At 42.7% G+C, this 23,181-nt stretch overlaps 1 protein-coding gene across 1 annotated transcript in view; it reads right to left on the reverse strand.

The window, feature by feature from the left end:
- Positions 1-23,181, reverse strand: part of FGF14 (fibroblast growth factor 14) — an 828,657-nt gene that overhangs the window by 266,182 nt on the left and 539,294 nt on the right. The window lies entirely within an intron of this gene.

Here is a 23,181-nt window from a genome sequence, read left to right on the forward strand (position 1 = left end):
CCGCCTGGAAGCGCTTCCTCCCTTACAGCTGGGTCAGAAAAGAGAAGCACACCTCCCTCCCTCCCTCCCTCCGCCCGCCCCACCCCGCGCGGGGAACCCGCGACTCCCGCCAGCCCGCGCTCTGTCTCGGGGAGAGACGATGCAAGGGGCAGACTTTGCATCGAGGAGGTAAAACAAACTCCAGCCTTTGAGGCTTCATGGCACAGAACGACTTCCATGCGGCCCCACAACCCCCCCGAGTGTGAGTGTGCATGCGTATTTTAGCTGCCTGTTGGGTTAGGGGCCCCTAATACACCTGATACAGATTTCTGGATGATGATGGGGGAGGGGGGAAGCGGTAGGTTTACTGATCGCGGTCACAAAGTGAAATTACTGCCCCCAACACCCCCTCAACAGGCGCTCATGTGATCTTGCTTGAGCACGAACAGCTTGTATCAAGCAGAGGAGACCCCAACGCCCCTGCCCTGAGGTGCTGACAGGCAGAAAGAAGTAAATAAAAAGGACCTGAGGGTGGATCTGGCAAACCGTAGCCTCTTTTCTGTAGCATGGATTTAAGACCAGCCTCTTCCTTTCCATGCACCAGCCTCCTGTGACTAGAGGGACCTCTTCCTTTCCTTGCTACAGGGTCCCCATTCTACATGGTCCTCTTCCTTGCCTTGCAGCAGACTCCTGTGTCCCTGTCCCCCCCCGCCCGAATCAAATCTGACAGGACAAAGGCGTTGCTCTACCCAAAGGAAGGAGAAAGAAGCAGTAGTTAAGCACTCTTGCCGGCCGCCTTCCCTGCCTGTGCATCTCCCCTCCCTAGTAAATGATCTAATCCAAACTTTCTTGGTCATGTTCCTAGTGCCTCTCTTCTCCCGTTAGCTGGCATCCAGCCCAAAAGGTGGCCGTTAGCAACAGCAGGATTTGAAGCTGAAAACAGTCTCCGCCAAACTCGCCACTTGGCAATATAAAGCCCACAGGGCTAAGTACTTCCGTTTCTCTCCGATCGATCATTATCTCTCCCCTTTCTTTAATCTGGGAAGGACTGTATCTATCTCTAGGGCAAAAGTTTCCACAGGCCTCTCCCTTCCCCAGACTGTGCTAAATCCAGAGCAAACTTGGAGCAGGACACGCTCAAGTGGATCTGGATAATACATTTAATATCCGAGGAGACAGAAACAGATTCAGCTCAAACATTCACGTCGGATTTGCTGTCTGACGTTTTCTAACAGCGCAAGCAATTTCCTCACCCACTGCTACAATTACTCTCTAGCTAATGCAATTAGAGGTTCTTCCCTTCCATTTCCCCCGCGATTGTTTTGCCTTCGACTTTATCCCTGACCCCCAACATACACATTGAATGATAATAGACTCTATTCCAAGGTTGCATGTTAAACTGCTTCCCTTTCCTGATGACCCACAGACCGATGGGGTTTATCTGTCCGGCCCCCCTCTAAGGACACTGTGACCCTGCCCAGCGCCGTCCTGCTCAGCTCGGGCTGGGCGCTGCGTTCAGCACCATGGACAGCGCACACGAGCCTTCAGTCGGGGAGCGCGGGCGCTTCCCTTGTTCCTGCTGCTGAAGGTGACAGAACAAAAAAAAGGAAAAGGATCATGGCTGCTCATGTCATGGAAAGCGGGGCAGTCTAGATAAAGGGAAGCAGGAAGCAAGAAAGGTTAAAAAATGACCTCCAATGGCCCTGGGATTCAGCCACAAGGATAATAAGCCTTGAGTAGGAGACTGCACATATTCACTTTGCTGGAAGGACCTTTCGAAAATATTCATTGATGCACAGCCTACAGCCGCTGATCACGTTATCTAGTCGCCTTCCAGCACTACTGCTTTCCCAAAATAGAATTCAAGGGGGTTCCTGAGATTTTTGGAGGAGAGGTGAGAGGAGAGGAAGGCAAAAATGGAGGGGGATAAATGTAATGGGTGAAAGGGGAAGGGGATAGGGAAGGTGCATTTCCTACTCCAGAGATCAAAAACAAAAGCTCTCTACTTGTATCTCAGAAATGCAGAGTAGTTGTTTACAGCTTTAGATACTCCAAAGAAAACTCAAGAGAGCCATCTGCTGTCTTAACCTGTGATAAAATGTGTGCAATTCTAAATCAGCAGACAGAGTTTTGATAACAGAGATTGTGGAAGTGTAGACTGTCATGTTAAAGGCAAGTAAACCTTATGCATTTAGGAGAAACTGAGAGACCTTCCATTGACAATTTATATATTAAAATAGTATTTTTATTTCTAAATGTCAAGTGTGGGTATAGAAATAAGCCATTCATGGGAAAGGGTGTTCAATATTTTCCATTTTCCCCTCTGTTAATTTCTAAGTGCTGACTTACGGGGTTTTAAATTGTTTTGTTTTGTCCCCTCTCACTATTCAGGACATTTTTAGAATGTAAAAGCTTTAAAATTGTGTGTTTTATTATGCATGATTAATGTTTGTCATCACATTGTTTAAAATCTAGGTAAAATGCTTCCTTTATAAAATATCTAAGGAGCCTAGAAGGTATTGCCTCTTAACCAAGTTCATTTAGGCATATATAGATCTGGACATGTAGTTAAACAATATATATCCCTATTTGTTTAAAAAACCTGAACTGTTCATTTCCAGTGACCATTCAAAGTGCTAACAGGTAAAAAAAAATATGCTCAGCAATATTATTATTACCTACATGTATTAAAAATCCATCTATATAAAGATTTTACATGGCAATGTAGATTCAACACTGAATTTATAACTATCTTGAAGTATATTTATGTGGTTATAAAATTTAAATACACATATGCCTTTTTTGCTTTAAAAAGCTTAACAGCTCAATTCTTTTCAGCAGATGTTCATATATTTTCATATCTATATTAGACTAGAATGAACTGCAGGCAACAAGTTCTTTGTGACAGCAAACCTGAAGAGAATACAGTTATTACTTTTACAGTTCAACTGAATAAGGGCATATAGGGAAAAGATATCCATACCAAAAATGCCTCTAGCAAACAGTGTAGAAAGAGAAAAATACTAGACTGCACATTGATACTAGCAGATGAGATCTAGCTAATTTTTATAAGATTTGTTTGCCAACTATATATATATCTCCAATATATATCCACTTGTGCAGCTCAATATATTAGAATTTGATGTTGTAAATAGTCATACATTTACAATAATCTAAGTGATTATTTCAAAATTATGAATTATGGTAATGAACAGAAATTACGTAGGCTGTTATCAGTTGAAGGTCATTTTGTGTCATTACAAACAGAATTTTTCCTAGGTTTGTAACATGGTCTTCAGTTTTATGTTATGCCTTTTGGTCACAGTACAACTGAAATTATATTGTGATAGTGTTGTGTTTTAAAACAATGTTTTAAATGTATAGTTCTGCCAATGCTACACACATTCCTTATTCCTCATAGTCACATTGAAATGCAAGGATCTATTCCTTCAGTAAGAAGCAAATTACTCAGGATGTGTAAGACATTAAGCAACTGGTCCACTGATCTGCAAACCTGAAAGATATCTAGAAATGGCAGTAGCATATGAGAAGTCCCTCATCTATTTCTTATGTACATGGCCAAATTACATAAGCCAGATCCAATTCAAGGGTCCATTGCCTTAACTAGCCTAGCCCAGCCCTAGATTTTGTCATGTAGGGCATCTTTATAAGTGCTCTAGGGTGAGGGCATGGTGCTTTAATTAGAGTGGCTAAAGGCCCAGGTAGAGACAGACTCTATACCTACATGTGCCCAGTGCTTGCTCGTTCAACAACTTTTAGTTACAGTGTCCCTGCTGCCATTCTGAAGATGCTGAATACATGAAATGCCAAGGCTGCTGGAGCATAGTCCAAAATGCTCCAGCAGACTTGATAAGTAGGCATCAGGCACATGTGTAGGTGCCCATAGAGTCTGTCTCTACCTAGGCCTTTAGCCAGCTTTAGCAATGGGAGGTTTATATGGCTCCTAACTGAAACAGTACCTGCTCTTTTCTGAAACCCTGAAAACGGGTAGGCATCAGTTGTCTTTACTAACCTTTGATCCTTAGGCTCTATTGTCTTTGGAGATAAAGGTCAAACAGAATGATATAAATTATACAAGTATTTTTCAAGCTTCTTAGACTCCTGGTATCTCTGGCTAGACTTGAGGCTCCCCCTCCCCGCCCCGCAAAAAATATCAGCTCTTAGTTTTTACTCTGACTACAGAAAAATAATATAGCAGTTTTTCTGTTCTGAAGACCTCAGAAAGACCTCAAATATGAAAGACCCCAAATAGATTTATATTTGAAATCTCTCAGCTTATCTTGAATCTTGATTATCGTGCTTCATGTTTACAAATCTAACAATGTGTGACACCTTGCAACACACTTAAAAGAATCTCAAGGCACCCAAAGGTGCTATAGTATTCTGACTGAGAATCACTGACTTATATCCTCACAAAACCAAGGTTCAAACAATCAAAGCTAGTTTTTCTACTCTTCATGTTTTTACATACACCTGAAAGATTTTTGGCCATACAAGAAAAGTCCTCTCTGTCATGAATATATCAGTATGAACATATGAAGCTGAAGATTACAAATCCCTCTGCAGACAGTTTATGTGCACCCTTTGGTTAAAATAATAATAATCTGGTTGGTTAATAAGGTTTAAATACAGCTGAAATTATTTCAGTTTCATGTATTCATGACTTCTAACTTGGGAATCAGTCTCCTGATACATTACTGTTAACATCCCAGAAGGTGATGTCTCATACTGAGGATTTTAGTTCTGTGATTTGGTTGTGTACAGTGGCAGAAGAATTAAAGTATGAGAGATAAGAAATAAATTATTTTCTTCATTCAGGCATTACAAACATAATACAGAAAGAAAACAATGGTGTTAGAAATGGTGTAATTTAAAAATCCTAACTTCAGCAACACTAAAATCAGTTGATTAGGCTTTCAAGCAGATAAAGGAATCCTATTTAATGAGTTCAATAATATACATAGCAGCTATACATGTTATGCTGAATTTCTGTTGAAGGCACTTCACATTCAGCCTCAAATGTCAAATTTCATAACACAATCAGAAGGGCCAAATTCAGATCTGTTACATTTAACTGACATATGAAGCTTCGCCAAAGTATAATGGATCTTCTCCAGAGATGAATTTGGTCCATGTGTGTATATGTGTGTGTAAGTAATGTATATATATAAATTAAAGGAAATTTAAAAGTGATAATCTGATATTTTAACAAGCTTTAAAATATGTCTGTACACACACACACACATATATACACAAACACAAATATATATACACGCATATATACACATACACACACACATACATACGTATGTGCACACATACACACACACATATATACGACTAACAGGACTGAAGCATGAAATTAAAATTGTACATTGCTCAATAAGTCTTCAATGTCCACTGAAGACTGCTAGTAACACTTCAATGAACCACTTAATTTAGTTTACGTATTAAGAAAAATCTATTCTAAAAAAAAATCTTGCTTAAGAAGTCAAACAATTTAAAACAAAGACAAATAGAAAAATTAGTATACAATTTAACCAGAGGTTTGTAGGTCCAAGAACTTAAAAATCACACAATATCCTAGACAAATCATAAGCAAGGTCTGAGATAAAATTTTCAGGAATGAAAACAGCAAGGCTGGTCTGAAATGTAGTAAGTTTGGGGTACATCATTCACTTTCCTCCTGGAAAAATAGTCTTTTAATCTTTACCTTAATTGTAATAAAAACTATATAAATAGTTCAAAGAGTTTATTTTAAATATACTGCAAACAAATCTTGATTTTTTGTCTTGTCCTTCATTAACATTGTGTGTGTCTGTTTCAGTCTGTAAATATATTATGGCCTGATTCAAAAACTGTTGATAGTGAATATGCTGAATTTAAATCAGCTTCAAAGCAAGGGGTATTTGGGGAGAGCAGGGTACATTGTTTCTGAAAATTAAAAGAAAAAGTCTCTTTTTTTTGTTTTCTTGTTTTAATGTTGTGGATATCTGAAATAAGGTAAAGTAGCTTTAAACATGCATTGAGTGGGGAAAGAGATCTGCTTGCTTTATTTCTCTTAGACACTTTCAAATACTTTGTTACATGACTCTGCATACTTTGGCTCCAATCTTTTATAGGCTCAGGAAATACTGAACACTATGTACTGAAGCCAATGGAACTAGTTCAGTAAATAAAATGTAAACCTAAACATTTGCAGGTATATTATAACATGCTCTGTCTTGTTGGAAATTGCCCTGGGAACAGTAGGAACCAAAAGCTAAGCAAACATAGGAATCACCACAGGAGAACAAAACGGTGGCCCACCTAGTCCATTATATTTTTCCCTGCAGTGGCCAGTACTATCTACTTCAGAGGCGGGTGCAATAAGTCATCCACAATGTAACTGATTTATCCTGTACACAAGGAAGGTATTTTCTAACTTTCATTTATTAGACCGTAGCTTGGTCTATGGAGCCTCTAGGTTTTTATTGCTTCTGAAAATTACATCTTTTAACTTAATTGAACATCCCCTTGTTTTTGTATTATGAAAAATGATGATTGGAAGTTTCAAAAGTAACTTCTCTATACCCTTAATTAATCTTGTATACTGTTATGTCCCCTATTTTTCACCTTACAGTGAGATGAAACACCCAAACGTTTTTGATCTCCTTCACAATATTTTTTTCCAGACTTCTATTCGCTCAAGACAATTATCACTATTTTCTCTTTAGTTTAGCTATAACTTTCTGAAGTGCTGACTAGAAAGTCTCACCTGGGATAATGATGGGTTATGTAACAGCTTTCTGATTCCAACATTAAGATGAATTTCCAACAGAGGTCATTGAACAAAATCACTCTCAATAACAAGCAGCAAAACAACCTCAACTCTCCCTCCAATATCTCACCCAGAATAACTAGTGTATAACCGAACATTCAGTTTAGCTCAGGTTTAGCAGTCTTGCTGAGTGAAACAAGTTTAGCCTGTCTCACTCAGGGCTCCAAATTTCCCAGCAATCCTCCATCATTTACTCCCATCATTACTCCTCCCACCCCTTCAGTTTCTATTTTATTCTGTTCCCTCCCACATGCATCTTTTTGTAATCTTACTTTACTCCCTGTAGCCTCAAAAGCCCCTCCCTGCTCCCCATTCCCTCAAAGAAGTAGTTTAAGTAGTCTCATCCCCACAGAGCCAGTCTCATCAGGGACTGAAAAGACAATTAAAAATCAGGAGGCTGAAGAAGTTATCCCTAATGGATATCCCAATTACAATAAATACTGGTTAATTCACTGCACCAAAGGGAATGTAAATAATGGCAAAATATCCAGTAGTGTAGATGGGAGGTGATGCTGGCAGGACATTGGAACAGTGAAAATTACAATGGCAAATCATCCCATGGGTGAATTACCAGGAGCTTCTGTATCCACAAGTCTTATTTCACTTCAGCCCAGTCTTCTCACAATATCCCCCTGTCACCCAATACCTTGTAACACGCCATAGCTCCCACATCACTCTCATGTAGCACTTCACGAGTCCCATTGCTCATTTCCCAAAAATGTTCCACAACAATTCTCAGCATCTTGTCAAGGAATTCTGATCCCACATGGCCATTCCAAAAAACCCCAACTCACTTTCTGTTCATACCACCAAAATCAATAGGAGACTTGGTGCAAGTCCCCAGATCTAAGAAGATAAAATAGGCTTGCTATAGCCTGGGAAATGGTGTGGCACAATGGCAAACACCTATGTGGATCCAAAACCACTTGCCAAGAAATTACCTGCAACCTAGTACTACCAAGATTTCAGAGAGGGGTGAAAGATTGTGAGCTGTGAGGACACTGAACAAAGGACTTTGGAGGAAATAATGGGTACGGAGGAACACGCAGGAAGAAAGAAGAGGATAAGTCCGTTAGGCACCTTCAGCCATTTTTTGTGCTTTAAAAAAAAGAAAGCCTGAAGCTATGTCCTGGACAAACCTTTGGACAGCTGGAAGATGCAACAGAAGGCGGGGGGGGCTTCAAAAATACTTCTTGCCTAAAATTATTTCTGTATTTTTTATATGAAAATGGATAGAAAGGGCTCCCCCTCCTGCAGATATTACTAGAAGAAGTTGAGCAGGTTTTAGAAATGGTCAGGAAGCAAGAATTGCTGGCAGGTAAAGAAAGTAGTGGAGTGCAGCTGGGAAACAATGATTATCTGCTAGGCTATAAAGATGGTTATTGAGGAATACCCCAGGAATCAAGACTAAAGACTGATCTTTCTTACGTAGGGAGCCAGTTAATCATAAGTAGTCCATGGTAAAACTGGGAGTGGACATGTAACTGGTACATTGATGTAACTATGACTGGTGCACATATGACCCTCACTTTCTGAGAATAACTGTATCCTGTGCTTACTCCACTTTTATCATGGCTTAAAGTCAAATTACTCCATAGTAAATGTGTTGTGTCCACATTCCTAATGACTCATGACTTTTACATACTGTTAGCACTATGTTACAACAGAAAAATTGAGGGCTCCCTCCCAGAAAGGCACTTAAAACAGAGAGAGAGAGAGAGAGAACCCTTGCATCTGTTTGTGGCATCTTTCCCCATGTGAAGAGATTATAAACCTATAAACCTTTAAATCAGGGGTTAGCAATCCTTGTCACTTGTAACCCAGCCCAGGCATTACTTTCACTGATTCAAGCAACAAGTGGTGATGGAAAGGGTTAAAATTTAGGGGCAAAAGAGACCAGGGAGGGCTGGGCAGAGGGAACAGAAGGAACGCAGCTGGTGGCAGGAACCTGGGGATACCCTTTCTGCGTAGCTCTGGCTGCTTCAAAGGAATAGAATGGAACTGGTTGTAGGATCTGGGAGACATGTCCTCCGGTGTCCAGTCAGAGTCTGCTGCTGATCCCCTGAGCTGCTACAGGCCCATATCCAGCCTGAAGGCCATAAATTCCCGATCCCAGCTCTAAATATCAGCAGAGGCCTTAAATCAATAGGGAAACTTATACAGGTATCACACACCATCCCCCACCCTGCCTCCCATGACATAGTAGAAGCCTGGTATTTTATTGAGGTCAGATGCCCACCAAACCTAATAGACCATTGGTTTAGCATAGATACGGTGCACAAGATTTTGTAGTGAACATCATACAGGGATTGACATAACTACCTTTGACTCATCAGTCTAAATGACCAGGTACCCATTTACACTTAGGTCAACTGGGATCCAAAATAAGGCTTGAATTCACATCACTGGAGCCATAGTGACAAATGAGATACAACTGCAGAGTGATTAATATAACATAGAATAAAAGAAAAGAAAAGAAGATAAATACTTTAAACTATAGAGAAAGATTTTAATTTAAAAAGACACTGTAAAGAATAAATTATAACTGGGGGATAAATGGTCCTATGAAAAATATGTAAATTGTTGTTGGTTTTCCATTAAAATTTAAAAATTTTGGATCAATTTCAGAACACCCCAATAAAAATGATTAAAAACTAGGGAAAACGTGATTCCTGCAAATATTTATATATAGTCATAGCTTTATAAACTGTGAATAATCCCACTGAAATTAGAGTCAGACTACTGTATCACAGAATCACTCATTCTGCTTTCCTTGAATTAAATTACAAAACTTCCATCAGTTTGAGGGCACAGGCTAAGGGACCACCAGTCAGTGATTTAATTCAAACTGTTGGAGTCAAACAAAGAGATCAGAACTGCAATTTTAATTTTTAAAACATCACATATCTAGTGCACACAGGTGCACAGAGAAGTTTGAAAATAAGACACCAAAAAAGAAAGTGGTTACATTTTTCATAAATATTGCATACCTACAACTAGAGCAAAGACGGTGTTTGTTCCACTTCACTAGTCAAACCAGTAAGGGCAAGATTATCCCAGAATCTCCTTGACAAATCCACCTTCCTGGGATTTGACAGCCAGCAACAATAATTGTAATTATTCTTCTAAGTAATTGAAAACCACTCTAACATGGATTATTGCCGTGTGTTAAATTTAGTTTTACAAGCAACAAAAAGAATGCCTTGCTTCTAAGCAGAAATCTGGTTTTAATCCTCCAATGAGATAATTCTAGAGTCAGAACAGTTAGCAAAAAATGAAAATATGTAAAGTCATGTACCAAACTTATGGTCTCAAGTGATGGGTTTTTCAATCACCATGATACAAAAAGAGAATTAAAAACAAGTCTAATGATATAGCAGGGATACTTTTTATCAGATTCATCAAAATATTAGCTTTAAAATAGAAGATATTGAAACAATTTCGTATAGAGAAACATGAAATGATTCATAATTGCTTGTAAAACACTGTTGCATAAAACACTAGAATGGCAATGTAAAGAATATGACCCAGAGGGTGGTGGTGGATGGGTCATATTCGACCTGGGGGGAGGTGGGTAGTGGAGTCCCCCAGGGCTCAGTCCTGGGGCCTGTGCTGTTCAATTTCTTCATCAGCGATCTGGATGATGGGGTGGATAGTAACCTGTTTAAATTCGCTGATGACACCAAAATTTGGGGGGAGGTGAGCACGCTAGCAGGGAGGGAGAGATTGCAGAGGGATCTGGATAGGTTACAGGGGTGGGCTAACAGGAACAGGATGCGTTTTAATACGGACAAGTGCAGGGTGCTGCACTTGGGCAGTAGGAACCAGCAGCACACTTACACAATGGGGAACTCCCTACTCGAGAGCACGGAGGCAGAAAGAGATCTTGGAGTCATTATTGACTCCAAGATGAACATGGGCCGACAATGCGAGGTCATGGTTGGCAGGGCTAACCGGACCTTGTCGTGCATCCACAGGTGCATCTCGAGTAGAGCCAAGGAGGTGATCCTCCCCCTCTACGCGACGCTGGTCAGGCCACAGCTGGAGTATTGTGTCCAGTTCTGTGCGCCCCATTTCAAGAGGGATGTGGACAACATGGAGAGGGTCCAGAGGAGGGCCACCCGCATGATCCGGGGACAACAGGGCAGACCCTACAGTGAGAGACTGCGGGACCTGAACCTATTCAGCCTCCACAAGAGAAGGCTGAGGGGGGACCTGGTGACCGTCTATAAACTCACTAGGGGGGACCAGAAGGGTTTGGGGGAGACGCTGTTTCCCCTAGCGCCCGCTGGCATAACAAGGAGTAATGGGCACAAGTTGATGGAGAGGAGGTATAGATTGGACATCCACAAGAACTACTTCACAGTTAGGGCGGCTAGGAGCTGGAACCAACTTCCAAGGGAAGTGGTGCTGGCCCCTACCCTGGGGGTCTTTAAGAAGAGGCTGGATGCCTACCTGGCTGGACTCATTTGAGTCCCGTTTCTCTTTTTGGGGTTTTTTTGTTGTTCTCCCGCCCTGGCGGGGGGTCGGGCTAGAAGATCTACTAGGTCCCTTCCGACCCTTAATCTATGAATCTATTTCAGAAACAATATATATGTTTCCAAAATACATTAAAAGATGCCCACAAAGATGTCAACTTCTAGGATAACAACAATAAAGACTGCCAGTGTACCTGAAATAAACTGTTCTTTTCACTAGGAACAATACTTATAATCATGGGTGACTGGTGCCTCCCGAGTTTCTGGGGGGCACCAGACTGTTGATTGGGGGGGGAGGAGGGGTCAGCCAGTCGCTGAGCCAGTGGTGAAACCAGCAGTGCACTTTCACTGGCACTTCCGGTTTTGTGGATAGCACTTCCAGGGGGTGCCCAGCTGAGCTCAGGGGGTGCATGAGCACCCACATGCACCCCCTACGCGTTGCCAATGCTTATCCTATCAGATGGTAGTGTTAGAGTGATATTGAGCTACGATGGTCCAGGAATTATGCAAGACGTGAAGATATCTCAGGGTGATACCTTTTATTAAAACAACTGCAGGGTTGGGATTAAAGTTAAACAAAAGCTCTATCCCAACCAGTTGGTCTGATAAAAGTTTGCACCCCAAGAAATCATTGCCTCTTGCATATATCAAATGGATCATTTTACAATTATTTTCAAGCATTCTTTAGGTTTAAGAAAATAAGACATGCAGATATGTAAGAATACGTACATATTTCTGAGAAATGGCAAAATGCACTTAAATGAAAGGCTAGTGAGTATTTTTTTTAACCAAAAATCAGACTAGACAGCTGATCAGCAGGGATCCTGGTTTTTGCTGATAAAAAAAATGCTCAATATTTGGATTAAAAAAAATAATCCAAAATCCACATTTTTCCATGATTAAAATGAAACACCACTAATATATATAATATATATTAGTGTGCGTGTGTATAAATCAGTGGGGTGTGTGTATATATATATCTGCATAGATAGATAGATAGATATACATATTAGTGATGTTTCATTAAAAGAGGAACCCACAATCCACACTTTCCCATGATTAAAATGAAACATCACTAATACATATATTAGTGGTGTTTCATATCAGTGGTGTTTCATTTTAAATCATGCAAAAGTGTGGATTTTGGGTTACTTTTTTAATTTGAAAATTGGGGGGGTGATTTATCAGAGAAAAGCAGGATCCCTGCTGATCAGAAATGAGTAACCTGTTTGTACATGTTCATCATATTCATGTGTTTGTTTAAGCTGCTCTTTTTGCAAATATTCCCCTATAAAATGTTTCTTTAATTCACTTAGAACACAAGTCCAAGTCACTTTAGTTCTTCGAGATTCCAAGTTTCACAGAGCCAGAGGTGTTACCTCTGCTACAAGTATATGTGTGTTAATAAACCCTATGTCTGAGAATGCGATAGCCACCCATTCTAGTTCAAAGTGGGAAAGATCCAATTTTCTAGCTTGGGTGAGAAAACAAGTCACTAAAAATGCACAGTCAATAAACAACAGACAAGATCAAAAGTCAGGAATTGAAAAGGACATTTTAAAATGAGTTGTTATAGAAAAATGCAGCCTTCCTGGAAAAAACTAAATGTGTATATACCAGGCCAAGGAAAATTCACTTTTTAAAACTGTCTCATACTAAGATAAAAGTAGAAATATTTTGCATTAAAGGTACCCAGTTTTAACCTATGGTTCAGTTTACAAAAACATTTACACATTTTAATTAGAGGCATGTTTTTAAACCAGTTTAGTTAGACCATTACTAAACCCTAAATGGTCATTTTTAAACTGAAATAAATCTACTTTTCTGAGGATTTGTTTGAATTTTTTTAAACATTAAACATATTTCAAATTATGTAACACTTTACTGCACTGGAAGTTGTGTAAAAAGGGAAATTTACAGGCATAATTATTTATGCTTATTTGTTGATTTAATTTAGATCCCTTCAAAAAGTGCTCTGTCTTCTCCCCAAAAACTGTCCACATGAGTTATTCCAGTATAACAATAGCAGTATAATTATACTACTGCTGATAATTTTCCTTAGGTAGACCTTGTTTCAAATGTGGAGCAGCTTAAACTAATGCAAGCATAGCAGAGTATATAATCAGTATAGTTATAGCTCTTTACTTACATTGCTATAAATTCTGCTGGTGCAATTTCTGCATGTAGACAAGGTACTGCTGACACAAGCTGTACTAATATAATCAACTTCTGTCAATTTATGTCCACAAAGGCAACTTCCATATCCATACAAGATTTAGGAAATTATCAGTCCTGGCCATTTGAAAACAGACATTTCTAGTTAATCCAGTACTCCTGCATCATTGCTACTAAAAACAAAATAGGTACCTGAAAGCATGTAATTCCACTTTTTTACTTTGGAGGATGTAGTTGCCTTAGAGTTCTTTGCACCCCATATGCTGCTCCCTACATTGTGGCAAGCCACTTCGGGAGAAAAAGTAGGTATTTTGGATTGCTTATAGCACAGCGTTGAAACACAGAATGTGCCTTAACTTGATTTTTCAAGGTCTTTTTATGTACAAATGCTAAGAAGTCTATTTAAATACTCAGGGGACTGCTGTATTTAGTTGTCTTTAAAAATAAGTTCAGTTTTTGTCAGGGAAGGGGAAACTAAAGCTGATTTTAGTGAATGTCTGATAGTACAGGACGCAGAAGACCTTGGATTCCTATTTCAGGATGAAATATAGAGCATTCCTTCTTAATGATTTTAGAAAAGAAGTTGGACATTCATGTGCCAACTTCAATGGGTTGAAATAGGTCTGCACTGATAGAGCAGGCAGCACAACATGAAAGAAAAATAGTCCACAGTGTACAATGGATGGCTGCTTCATGGATGTAACAACAGCCATATTTTAATGTGCTTGTTTTTAAGTTGCTAAAATATGCAGTACCAGATTCTAATCTCTACATTAGGAGTGCTTTAACAGTATAGGCTCAGACGTGGGTCCCGGCTCTAGCACAAGATGCATGAGTGAAAGCCCCCGCCAAGACATCCTAGGACCCTCGATGAGCCCCAGCCTGCCCACAGGTAACCAGGGGCCTGTGGTGGGAGGGATGTAGCCCAGCAGGGAGGCAGCTGAGTGGAGCTGAGGAGGGTCATGCCCCCCCCACCCCAGCTCCTACTTGGCCCAGCCCCCCAGGGAACCACGCAACCGGAGCCTCACAAACAGGACACACAAACACGCACACTTCTGGGCTCAGTGCACAAGTTAGCACAGGAGTTTGCTCAGAAGAGTGAGCGGGAGGGCCTGAGGCGCTGCCAGTGAGCCCCAGGGAAGGTAGTCCCATCAGTAGCCAGGCTACCAGTGGCACAATATGGATGGGGGACAGTGCACCCTGAGGTTCCCCTCAGAGTCTGCAGTCTCCCCCTCTGGCACCTCAGAAGCCACCACCCAGATGGAGCCCATGGGTGTGGGCTCCACACAGATGGAGCCTCTGGCTCTCGGCTGTGGGGACTGCGGGGCTCATGGGAGTGGGAGCATGGCCACCTCCCTTTGCAAGGTATGCTCCACTTTGGAGTCTCTGGGGCACCAGATAGAGGAGCTCCAGGCTGCAGTCCAGAGACTGTGTGCCATCAGGGATGGCGAGCAGGAGATAGACTCCTACTGCCAAGCCCTTCAGCCCCTGCAGGTGGAGGGTAGACCAAGGTCACCTTTCAGGACAAGGGAGGACTTGGGGATCTCTCATACTGTATACCCAGGGGGTTGGACCAAAGTGGCCAAGCACCCCAAGGCCTGCTGCACCAAGGTTCCCTCTCTTCTGGGGCTTTGCAATAGGTACAAACCTCTTGCAGCCCCAGTAGAGCCTGCAGAGATGCCAGCTTCTGCAAGCAAGGGAGGATCACCCATCCCTTCTCTCACTAAGACAAAACACAGAGTAGTCCTCATGGGAGACTCTCCTGTGGGGACAATCTGCTGCCCTGACCCCCTAACATGGGAGGTCTGCTACTTCCTGGAGGCCTGCATCCAGGGCATAGCAGAGAGGACCCCAAAGATTATCTGGCCCTCTGACCACTATCCTATGCCCCTTATCCATGTGGGCACAAATGACATGGCTTGGAGCAATCCCAGCCGGGTCATGAGAGACTACATGGCTCTAGGAGCAGGGCTTAGGGGGTTGGGGGTGCAGGTGGTCTTTTCCTTGCTCCTTCCAGTTGTGGGTCATGGACTGAGGAGGGAGAGATGGGAAGAGGTAGTCAACCAAAGATTGCGGTGCTGGTGTAATCATGAAGGCTTTGTCTTCCATGATCACAGTCTGTTCTTTGGTGAGAGAGGGAGTGGGCTGCTGGGAAGAGATGGCCTCCACCTCACTCTGCTGGGGAGGAGGCTCTTCTCAGTCAGACTTGCTGACCTGTTTGACTGAGCTTTAAACTAAGCCTGCTGGCGGATGGGGGGACTACTGCCACTGCAAGCCCACAGGGCAGCTTTTGTAAACCCAGCAGGCTAAGGCGCTCAAGGGAACCCACCCCTACCCCAGCCCTGGAGTGATCTGTAGGGAAGGCAAGGGCCCCCAAAGGGACACTTACATGCCTGTACACGAATGCCAGGAGCTTGCGGAACAAACAGGAGGAACTGGTCCTTCTGCTAAACAAAAACGATTACGATCTCATAGGGATAACGGAGACCTGGTGGGACTCCACCTATGACTCGGCCACAGGTATAGACAGCTATACCTTGTACAGGAGAGATCATGTGGAAAAAAGGGGGGTAGCTCTCTCTGTTGAGGAAAATTACACTTCTGACACTGGCACCCCGGGGGGATGATTGGAGACTCTCTGGGTCAAAATCTGCAGCAAACAAGGCACAGGGAACACAACAGTGGGAGTCTACTACAGACCTCTTAGCCAGACCAAGCAAGAGCTTGACCAGGAATTCACCAGGGAAGAAGGTGAGGCTGCGCGCAGCCGGTGCATGGTTGTCATGGGAGATTTCAGCTACCCTATCATCTCATGGGAAGAGCTTTCGACCACATCTGAACAGTCACACAGCTTCCTTGTATGTGGATGAGCTCTATCTGACTCAAAAAGTCTATGGACCGACGAGAGGCAAAGCGCTGCTTGATTTGGTACTGGCAATGGGGGACAACTTAATCAGTGACCTAATGATTGAAGGGAAGCTGGGAGACAGCGACCATGAGCTGATCACCTTCACCATCTGCTGTAAAGCTGATAAGTCAGTCAGCAAAGCAGAAGTCTTTGACTTCAGAAAAGCTGACTTTGACAAGCTCAGGAGGCTTGTTGGTGAGGCCCTAAGGGACCTCGACCCAAAGAGGAGGGGAGTTCAGGAAGAGTGGTTGCTCTTCAAGGGAGCAATCCTGGAAGCTCAAGCAGCATCTATCCTGTCTCAGAGGAAAGGCAGCAAAAGGGCAGAGCATCCCCCTTTGGCCTCCTGCATCTAAAAAGAAAGATCTATAAAGGATGGAAGGCTGGATCCACCCCAAAGGAGGAGTACTCTACACTGGTCCGGACCTGTAGGGAGCGAACCAGGAAAGCCAAAGCTGCAACTGAATTCCAATTGGCTACACATATCAAGGACAATAAAAAGTCCTTTTTTAGATATGTGGGGAGCCAGAGGAAGAGCAAGGGTAACATTGGAACCCTGCTTAACTATATGGGTCAACTGACAACCGACACCCAAGACAAAGCCAACCCGCTTAAGGGGTATTTTGTATCAGTCTTTCACCAGCCCAAGGGACAGCCCTGCTCAATATGGTACGGGATGACCAGGGCAAGGGAGAATTTTTACCCTCCATCAATTTTGACCATGTGAAGGAACACCTTGAGAGCCTGGACACCTTCAAGTCAGCTGACCCAGACAGCTTACACCCCAGGGTACTTAAGGAGCTGGCAAGCATCATAGCTCTGCTACTGGCATGGATCTTCAAGAACTCATGGCACTCAGGTGAAGTGCCCAAAGATTGGAAGAAGGCCAATGTGGTGCCTATTTTCAAGAAAGGGAGGAAAGTAGATCCAGGGAACTACAGGCCCATCAGCCTGACCTCTACCCTGGGGAAGATCTTGGAAAAAATCATCAGAGAGACCATTTTTGACAAACTGGCTGAAGGCAACTTCCTGAGGGATAGCCAGCACAGGTTTGTTGCGGGTAGGGTTTGCCTGACCAATCTCATCTCCTTCTACGACCAGGTCATATCACCTGGACTAGGGAGAAGAGACTGATGTCATATATCTTGATTTAAGAAAAACTTTTGATCTGGTATTCCATGATCATCTCATAGAAAAACTGGCCAACTGAAGTCTCGGCTACATCACTGACTGGTGAATTGGCTCCGAGTTCGGATCCAGAGAGTGGTAGTTGATGGAAGTCAATCATTGTGGTGCACCATGACCAGTGGAGTCCCCCAAGGCTCTGTCCTTGGGCCTATTCTTTTCATATCTTCATTAATGATGTGGACACTGGTGTCAGAAGTGGACTGGCCAAGTTAATTAATTCGCTGATGACATCAAACTTTGGGGTAAAGCGTCCACACTCAAGGATAGAATGGTGATCCAGGCCAACCTTGACAGGTTCAGAAAATGAGTGGATGAAAACCTGATGGCCTCCAACACCAAAAAATGCAAGGTACTCCAGCAGCATGCTCATAGACTCGGCAGTGCTACACTTGCTAGCACCATGGCCGAAAGGGACCACAAGATGAATATGAGCTTCAATGTGATGTTGCAGCCGGCAAAGCAAGCAAAACTCTGGCTTGCATCTATAGATGCTTCTCTAGCAAATCCCAGGATATCATCCTCCCACTGGACTCAGCCTCGGTGAACCAACAGCTGGAGTACTGAATCCAATTCTGGGCTCCACAATTTTAAAAGGATGTGCAGAACCTTGAGAGAGTTCAGAGAGCAGCCATGCACATGATCAGAGGGCAGGAAAACAGGCCTTATGATGAGATGCTGAGAGCTATGGGACTCTTCATCCTGGACAAGTGCAGGCTCAGGGGGGACCTGGTGGCTGCCTATAAGTATATAAGGGGTGTACATCAGGATCTGGGGGAACATCTCTTCACCAGAGCTCCCCATGGGATGGCAAGGTCAATTGGTCACAAACTCCTCCAAGACCATTTCAGGCTAGACATAAAGAAGAACTTCTTAACTGTCCAAGCCCCGAAGGTGTGGAACAGACTGCCACAAGAGACGGTGCAAGCACCTACTCTGGACTCCTTTAAGAGTCAATTGGATGTTTATCTTGCTGGAATCCTGTGACCCTAGCTGACTTCCTGCCCCTGGGGCAGGGAGCTGGACTCGATGATCTTCTGAGGTCCCTTCCAGCCCTAATGCCTATGAAATCTATGAATATACTTCATTAGTATAGCTACATAGATGAGGGGTGAAAAAAGTGTAATCACTGACCCATATAGCTGTGTCATGAGAAGCCCCCAGTATAGGAGAAGTTAATCACCAAGATGGTACCTTTTCAGATATACCTTGTTTTGCTTGGGGGTTTGGGTGGTTTTACTTTATCTGTAGAAAATGAAGTTTTGCTGGAGCTACAGCCACATCAAGATAACTTTGATGATATAGCATATCATTTCTCCTACAATGATAAAACACTCCTAGAGTAGACAGAATGCACCAGTATACTTAGGCTAACAGTAATGTGATCCTAATGTGCACACAGCTTATAGTGACAAAGCTACAAGAGAGTTCCAATCCCAAGAGAGTAAACCAAGGATTAGCAACCTATGTCCTGCAGACCAGATCCAGCCCACAGAGCCATTTAATTTGTCTTTAGTGACATTTGGTAGCAGGGGGCTTCAGTGGTGGGAGCTTTCCCTGCGCTGTCATGGAGAGAAGCAGCAGGAGCTTTCCCTTTGCTCTAATGGGGAAAAGCAGCAATGGCAGAATCTTTCCCCATGCCACTGAGTGGAGAAGTGGTGACAACAGAAGTTTTACCCTTCTAGTGCCTGTCTGTCTCTTATCTGAGCTTATTCCTCTGCTTAGTGACACTAGCTTCAGTGATATATTATGGGTATGCCTATACTGTTGAGAAACAAAAATGAGCCAATAAAGCCACTCTGCACCCTCTACTATCTTGTTAACAGACTCAAGATCATTGTATCAGGCATGCTTTGAAGGCAGTAGTAGGGGAGTGCTCCTAGTGTGGCCTCAGTGATTCACTTCTGGCCTTGGTGCATGTGAAGTAGGAGCTAATAATGAACAAAATACTTCTTGGTGGCAAATCTCAAGACTGCCAAGGAAGAGAGGTATATGCATTTATCTCAAAAGTATTTACAGGCTAACATTCACCAGAGCCAATGAGCTTATCACTAGTGAATCTTAAAGTTTCAAAAAACTCTTACCTACAGAATTCCTTGAGAAAATGTATAATTGGCCAATGGCTGCTTGTCATACTTGTTTCCTATATAGGTAAAAAAAGCAAGAGCAAGTTTGTACTATCTCATTTTATGTTTTTGCTCCATTTTTAAAATAATGTGAGAAGTGCAAACAATACCAGGACTGCAAAACAAACCCTGTAAGTATGTCTACATCACTGATGTCACAGTGAAGCATGGTATGCCCACTACACTTGTGCTAAGCTCAGACAGGATATAATGCCAATGAGCTTGGCACTAGCAAATCTTAGATGTTTCAAAACCCCCTTACCTCCTGAATACCTTGAGAAAATGTACAATAGGATAATCATTGATTGCTGTACTTGTTATTTACCTAAGTAACAAAAGAAAGGTAAAACTTACACTATGCTGTTCTGTATTTTCTCTCCATCTCTAAGATAGTCTGAGATCTATAATGAAGTACCAGGTACCAATAAATATTTCTAAGGCAGCCAGTGGATTAGTGGATATAGATCCATTAACCCACTTTGTTGTACTGAGAGTGATTTCAATACATCCTGTCAGGGTAACCATGTGTGGAGTGGGTGTCATGTTTTGATCCAGGGCTCAATAGCATGGTCCCCTGACAGTGTAAATATGTTGGTGCCTTGTAAAAGTAAACAGCACTAAGAGGGGGTGCTCTGCTATTACACTGACATTTTAGTTACTGGCTATTTCAGAATTCATGGTGTTTATTATTAGCAATTGTAGCATGGGTACTCTTCACAGAATGACCTGCTTTGACACCATAATCCTCCAAAACTAAATCAGAACATTTTTGCAGTAAAGATTAATTGTTACTCATCACAGCTGTTTGACAGCAGAGCTCTACAATGTGTAGTGCAATTATCTGATCTGCCAGCAGTGGACACTGTTACTCTAGTTATCAACAAAGACACTGACTGGAAGAAAGTCTGCTTTTACTTCTTGCAATGGTGCAGAAGCCTGAATTATTTGTACCAAAATAAAATCTTTGAGAAATATTCTAAGACCATGATTTTTTCTATATCCGTATAGGATCAAATAAACAATCTTTTTTCTCTATGAAAACTATTATTTTAAGAAATCTGTTTTAAACAGCATATGTACCCTGTGCTTGTGAAAATGTCTCTGCATTATTTTTAAATCATGACACACAAAAAAGTAAACTCTTGCTTGTTGTATAGCATAACATGAAATCTGACTCCCCTTCCCTCAAGAAGTATGAGTATGCCTAAAACCTTAGAGAATCTTGTATTATTTTGTAATTTCTTTTTACTTTTAACAAAGTGGATTAATGGATCTTTACATTCATAGCCAACCGCAATACTGAGTAAACCGATACATTTCTTCCTTTCACAATGTCATATTCAAGAGAAACCAAAATTATATTCTCCACAAATATCCCAGACTGTCAGGCCAAAGAGGACAAAGAGGAATGAGACAGGACTGGAGGAGCATACTGATGCTGTGTACCAATGTACACTGTACACAAGTAGTGTACTGATGACTTAAGCATTCAGGAAAGCATCCTCACGCAAAACAGCACTTAAGCATATATTTTAAATCATTTCCTAAACTGGGCCAAAGTGAAGAAGTAGATAAGGATAAAAACCAGTTGGCAATGGGCACTCAAAATCATGTTTTAATTTCAGTATTCACACAACACAAAAGATCTCTCTGTCCAGACTATTATAAGGATAAACCTTTCATTTGAGAACATATAATAGTTAAATATTATTTATTTGGCAAAAAATGACTGAACAGTTGTGTCTATATACTCATGGTCTGATGAAAATAACTGAGAAAGATATCCAAAAAGCAGTCTGCCAGAATTCTATCTCCTATTGCAACAGGGTTCTTGGATATCTTCTCTACACAGCATCCAATAACAGAAATGGCATTTCAGTCACTTTTGTTCCATTTCTATCTTACATGGAATTATATCTTCCACCTCTTTTACTCTCTTCAGTATCTTTCTTTAGGAGAAAAGGATTTCATGAGGGCCAGGAACAGACATTAGACATAAACCAGCTTAAGTGATCGGAAACCAGTTCAAATCTGTAACACAACAGGGCTAAGTACAGACAGTAAAAAGTCCAAGGCTGAATCGATTCAGTCTTTGCAGGTTAGTCTAAACTGCAGAGATTAAATTTAGAAATGACTGGATATGCATTTACTTTTGATTCAGGAGATGCTGCCACATGCCTGCAGTGGCACATGCCAGAAGCTGGGGGGCAACAGAGCATGGCTTTCTGCCACATGCCAGCATGGACTGTGTGTTCGCTTCCTCTTTCTGCTGCTCCCAAGGTCTGTGTACAGACTCACAGCAGCAGGACTCTTCCTGCTTCTGGGAAGAGGCAGGGACTGCTTCCAGGTTCCTCTGGGATTTGCAGTCCACAGTCACAGCTAGCAGTAAGTTTGAGCAGAGGAAGGGGTGTTTAAGCCCCCACCCTGACTCCAGCCACCAGCCAGGTTTTGCTTGGGAGGGTAGTCCCTGCCTCCCCCCTCCCCACCCTTCTCTGCTGGAGCAGACAGCCCAGCCCAGCCCAGCCCAGGGCTGGAAGGAATGCTGGGATGCTGGGGGACTGTGATTCAACTTGAACCAGGAAGGGGTCTGGGACAGAAGTTTCATAAACTGGTTTGACCCAAATCAGTTAAGTCTGATACTACATTAAACCAGGTTTATCTTAAACCAGTTTTAGCCATGTTGGATCTGGTTTATGGGCACTGAACTTACATAGTGCTATAGATTTAAACCAGTTTCTGATCACTTAAAATGGTTTATGGGCAACTTCTGTCCCTAACCCAGAAATACAGTGCATTTAAATTGCTTTCAAAATGGCTGAAACCAGTTCAGGATACTATCAGACTAAACTGATTTAGGTCAAACCAGTTTATGGAACTTCTGTCCTGGAACTCTGCCTGGTTCAAGGTAACTCATAGCCCCTAGCATCCCAGAATGCTTTGCAGCCCTGGGCTGGGCTATCTGCTCCAGCCAAGCAGGGTTGGCCTCACCCCTCTGCTCCCTAGCAGGAGTGCTATAACTGCTCTGGATGGCTGAGAAGCAGGTGGGGAAACCCAGGTATGGATCCCAGTCAGGGTCTGCCTGTGGGGGGGAATCAGCCAAGAGAATCAGCTATGCCCCTCATGCAGACCCTGGCTGGGGTTCTGTGCAGGCCACAGATGGGATTTAAACCCCCTCCCCCCACCTCGGGATAGTGGTTTGCGCGGGGAGTAGGGATACACCTGACCCCCCATCAGACGCAGGCTGGGGTCCCATGTGGGTCAGGGAGAGGGCTAAAGCTCCCTCCCCCCACCCTCAGTGCAACAGTCCTGGGCCAGGACCTGACCATACTTCTCCCTCCCCCCCACCCCCCCAACCGGCTCGAGCAGGAACAGGGGGCGGGGAGGAAGGGGAAGACTTGGAGGGCTTCTTTCCCAGCTTAACTCGCCTTCCCTTTGACAGTGGCAAGAAGGCTGGAAGGCATGCTCTAGCAGCACCCCCCCCCCCCCCCCCCC

This window comes from Gavialis gangeticus, unplaced genomic scaffold, assembly GCF_001723915.1.
Source record: "Gavialis gangeticus isolate Ggan-Ray unplaced genomic scaffold, GavGan_comp1, whole genome shotgun sequence".
NCBI lineage: Eukaryota > Metazoa > Chordata > Crocodylia > Gavialidae > Gavialis > Gavialis gangeticus.